The following is a 5266-nucleotide window of genomic DNA, read 5'->3' as shown; positions in this document are numbered from 1 at the left end:
GTTTCCGAGGCCTAGCTGATAATAACGCATAAGCATACATTCTAGTACATTACAACGTAAGTCATGAACCACTAAATCCAAATAGGCTCAACGCAAATAGGGGGTGCCGACATTGTCCAAATCTTATATAAAGAAAAAGATAAGTGGCGACGATGCGGTAGCGTTTGCAGAAGGGTAGTGAAGGCGAGGAACTGTATCCCATTCGAACTCGGTGTGGCTTAAGGGCCCTTTGAACCTAAAAACGATAAATAATATGCCGGCTTCACTCCGGAACGAGATAAAAGTTAAGACAGCTTCTGGTGCCAAGCTTGAAGGGAGTACCGAGCTGGGCAGCCTTTGTGAGTTTTTGGAATACCGTATACGTAAAGCTTGCGCGCGTGTAGCGTTAGCGTTCGTCACTAAATGGGAGATCACAAGAAGCTGGCCCCCGACGCACGCGCAACGCAAGCGAAAGTCTTTGCGTTGCGCTGTTTTAAAGCTCTAGGAAGTTTGGAGCAGTGGGAGGCACAATTTGTCAGCTCGAACCAAGAGGTGCAATTAGCGCGCTTCTGAGTCTAGTTAGGCGAGCGCCGCAAGCAAGTGGGGCCCTGAACTTCGAGCCCAAACCAACATGCTTCGAGTACCGCTTTTGTACCCCTGTCCTCAAAATAAAGCTCTGTTCTTTTCAATCTCCGGTTTTATTGTTGTTGTTGTTGTTGTTGTTGTTGTTGTTGTTGTTGTTGTTGTTGTTGTTGTTGTTGTTGTTGTTGTTGTTGTTGTTGTTGTTGTTGTTGTTGTTGTTTCCTCCAACGACAGCATACGACTGCCTGCCCCTTAAAATGTTCCGCACTTCGTAAGAATTGGGTCGGGTATACGTTTTCGTTCCAGTCAAAAATATCGTTCTTGTTTGTTTTGCGTTTTTTTTTCGTCGCACTCTGACACACTGGCCGCAACAAAGCGCGATGTCATGGCACACGCCTCGACGCAGGAGCTGAGCAAGAAACGGATGACGGACAGACTGCGTCGTGAATTGCCAATTTTGTGCCATCGTAACTTCGACAACTATGCGGCTAAATTGGCTTGAATTTGAGGGGCGAAGCTCCTTACAGCGGCACCCGTTCGTCCCTCGTAGTCGTAGTAGTAGTAGTGTGTAACCAGTCTCACATTTTGACCTCCAAGGTGGTGCCGGTGGGAGATTTCTTCTGTGCGTTGTTGAACAATAAAAAATTCGCAGCGTGCGCGTTACCTAAAAGCCGAAATACTCCTGTCTCTAATTCCCCCTTAGCAGCCATCGGCATGTATATTGAGCACTATCTGACAAGAAAGGGTTGCTACGTTATATTCGCTGGGCGTAACCTCCTTGGTTTTAGAAAGGTTTAGCGAGCGTTGGGCCGCAGTGCCATGAATACAGTGAACTAGTATATACCATGAACTCGGGGTGGTTAAAGGTGGGAAGTAGACACGAAGCGTAAGCCGTAAGAAAGTGTGCGTGTGCCTCCTCTCGTTCAGTCCTTGGAATGTCCGTTGAATGGCGGTGCTTCTATATGAGGAATATATGATGAAAAGATGCGAGATGGTGGTAGTTGGAGTGTTGACTAGATGGACGAACGGACACACAGACAGATGCATGGACGGACCCACGGATGGCTGCACGAACGGATGGACGCATGGACGGACGTAGGAGCGGATGCATGGACGAACGCAGGGACGGACGCACAGATGGACGTGCGGACGCACGAACAGACGCACGCACGGACTGGCGGATGGACGCACGGGCGGCCACACAGACGCACGCATGGACGGACGGATGCTTCGCCCCACTCTCCATCATTCACTCCGTGGATATGCTGCCATTTTTTTCATCATGCTCGCAGAATAAGGATTATTAGCTTGTTTGCCGGTATACAACAACTTGCTCGAAACCGCAATTTATTTAGCAATTTTCTTTCGTTATTTTCTTCTACTACTCCCGTTCCATCACACGTTACCTTTCCATCAACAAATCATCCTGAGCAATAAGCATGTCGCGGTATTATTCCACCCTATACGACAGTGATAAATGTGCTCGTCAACACACACGCGCTATTCATGCACTTTATTCCAACGAAAAAAAAATTAGGGTTCTTAAATACAGCCTATAAGAACAACGCATCAAGTTTCATCATAACAAGTACTGCAGTGCAGTAGGTAATTTTTCGCCACACAAGAATTACCTCCGAAGGTGTACCACTAAATTCAACAAAATGTCCCCGGGTATGAAAATGTCGTGCTCAGCCTGGCGAGCAAAAACCATCGTTAGCCGCTACCGGCGGCTAGTTGAGTCCCACTGTTGATCGAAGCCAGGCTGGCACCATCTGTTCACCATTCCCCAGTTGACATTGTCCGCACTTCGCGATCCCATGGCACACGATCAAGGACAGGAAATAGCAGATGTCTCGTAAACTTTCTGCTTTTCACTCTGTTCTTAACGTGACCACGAAGTGTCGTCGACGTGTAAATGCACGAGCGAACCTAATCTTATCCACGAGGCCGCATGGAGAGCGCACGTAGTGATACCGCACCAAATGTTGATGGCCGCGGTGCAGTGCTTTCGGAAGTTGACCACCATCACTGCGCCGCGCACAGATGTCGGTATAGGCACGTCAAAATGAGGCACGTTGTGGGGTATCGGTTATCGACGAGGCACCATAGTTTGCTTCCGGCCCTGGAACTGCAGAATGGTGGTCCACAAGCGCCACATCGACCCACCGACCGCTAGTTCGACCTTCGGTGCGCGTCGAACGCAGCGTCGCGACGCCATTGTTGACTAGAGTGCCAGCGTGTAGCTCTTTAGTGCAGTCTTCTTCGTTAACAACGTGCTTTACGTCGAGCTCCAGCAAGTTACTCGACTCCGGTAGCTGCTGCGTCACATCGACGTCGTAACCACCGTGGAGGGAATCGTACTGTGGCGCTAACGCTCCACCATCGACATCCACGGCCGAGTCCAAGAAGATAGGAGCCCGTTGCCATTCGGGGACGAATGATCCGGATGGGCGCAGCGAATCGGGAAGGAAGCTCGTGCAAGTCAGAAGTGCATAGATGTTATGCGCCGTTGCCATGGCTGCCAAGCGCGTGAGGCTCACGCTCAAGTCTTTCTTGATCTTCCGATCAAGGCAGGCTTCAATGCTCCAGTAGGTTGCAGGCGCAGCGTTGCGGCGAACGCGTTGCTGTTGAAGCAGCTGTAGATTATTCGGGAGGCTCATGCCGCCTTTGGCGACGGCAGCGCCCTTCTGGTGTGTTGTCATCGTGCAGACGCCACCGCGCGTCTCTTCAGCCTGCTGCGAAATAAATCGAAGTCGATCGTTTGTAATCGTGTAACCGAATCATTTTCGTATGGAGCTTGAAATTGCCTGTTACCACAGAAAAAATACGCGGTATGATGACATATGCCCTTCAACGATACTTCATGCGCAAACACGCATTTCACTTTGCGTATACATCCACGCCTGCAGTTTCAGCCCTTGCGAAAAGCTGCTTTTCAGCAGTCGTATTTAGAGAGATCACTAGACAAAGCTGAAGCACAGTAACTCCGCAGCCGAGCACCATTTCGCCCACCAGAAGCGGTAGATACCCTGAGAGGCCAGCGAAGGCTGTCTCCGATTCTGGCGAGAACACGAGCCATCGCAGCACTGTGGTTCAGGCAGCCGCATGAAAAACCACTGCAGCGAAGCCATACACGTTTTCACTACACGTATCCGGCACTGCGCACGTGCTAACGCAGATGAACGATCATATTTATAGAAAGACCTCTTTCATGGGCTAGCCTTTCGCGAGCAGACCCGTTGTGAGAAACGAGCATCGCCGAGACAGCTGACGCCGGAAAACTATACGTTACATTCAAATCGGATAACAGAGCTACTGTCGGATAGTTTTAAACAATCCACGTGCCGTATATCCAAAGCTATACGATTCGAAAAAAAATACGAATAATAATTGGTGTGAACGCGCCCCTTAGTGTCGTCAGCTGCGATGTGACAATCGCGTCAAGTCAAACCTAAATTTTACGACTAGAGGCCGCTGCGAATTCTGCTTAGGATCGCAGGCGATGTAGCTAATTAAGACGAAAAGAAGACAAACCGTCACTCACCGGAATATGCAGTGTAGGAAATTGAAATGCTGACGATGACGCAAGCTGCGCGTCCGCTTCTGGATGGCTAGCGAGCACGCTGAAGAGCGCCTGAAGTTGTTCTACTGCACGAGCCGGAAAAATTCACGCGCCATCCTCGTACAAAGATTTTTCTTTGTCTTTTTTTTTCGAACTACTGTACTCCGCTAACCCATAGCAGAAAGAAAGACCGTAAATCACATCTGTACGTTTCCATGAGAGCTAAAGCTGATGGCCCAATCATTACAGCATAGATGTTATGCCCATGGCTGGTCATGTGTCGTAAATAGACAATCATCACCATCATACACCGGCACGCGCTCTTTTCTTCATTGTCGTCTTCTACTTCGCTTTAAGAACAGGGGGCAACCGTTTTTCCGGCGTTAACTGCAGTCTAGATTGGTAACGCTAGATGCGGTAACTCTGATGGCTCAGAGAACGAATACAGAGAGGAATAAAGAAAAAAACAGAGAAAGAAAGAGATTCATTGATATGTGGGGTTTAACGTCCCAAAACCACCAATATGATTATGAGAGACGCCGTAGAGGAGGGCTCCGGAAATTTCGACCACTTGGGGTTCTTTAACGTGCACCCAAATCTGAGCACACAGGCCTTCAGCATTTTCAACTCCATCAAAAATGCGGCTGCGGGATTCAATCCCGCGACCTGTGGATTAGCAGCCGAGTACCTTAGCCACTAGGCCACCACAGCGTGGCAGAAGGAAAGAGAAGTAAAGATGGAAAAAAATTACGCCATCTCCTACTAAAGGGAACCTCCATGTGGGGAGGCGAAGTAGCGCTGGTGTTCCCGTGTGTTTCCATTTGCATGTTTCCGCGCACGTTGCATTTGTGTGTGGCATTGTGTATATGTTGTGCATTGAGTACCCCTTACGTTACCCCCTGCCATTCGTGTGTATTTCCATCTGTGTGCCGCAAAGTGGACACCCAGCGCTGCTAGGAGAATGCAACGAGTGAGCGAGCGCAACATCATATACGAGCGCACAGCTGTGGCTTAGAGATAAAGGTAGAGTAGAGACGAAGCATAGGCAGCGCTCTGCCACCTCCTCTTATTCACGCGAGGAGAGGAGTGGGGGGCAACTAGTACACGCGCAGAGGGGGAGCTGACGATCGCTGAGGGACGGAC

The sequence above is a fragment of the Rhipicephalus microplus genome, chromosome 1 (assembly GCF_043290135.1).
Source record: "Rhipicephalus microplus isolate Deutch F79 chromosome 1, USDA_Rmic, whole genome shotgun sequence".
Taxonomy (NCBI): domain Eukaryota; kingdom Metazoa; phylum Arthropoda; class Arachnida; order Ixodida; family Ixodidae; genus Rhipicephalus; species Rhipicephalus microplus.
This window is presented reverse-complemented; position numbering follows the sequence as displayed.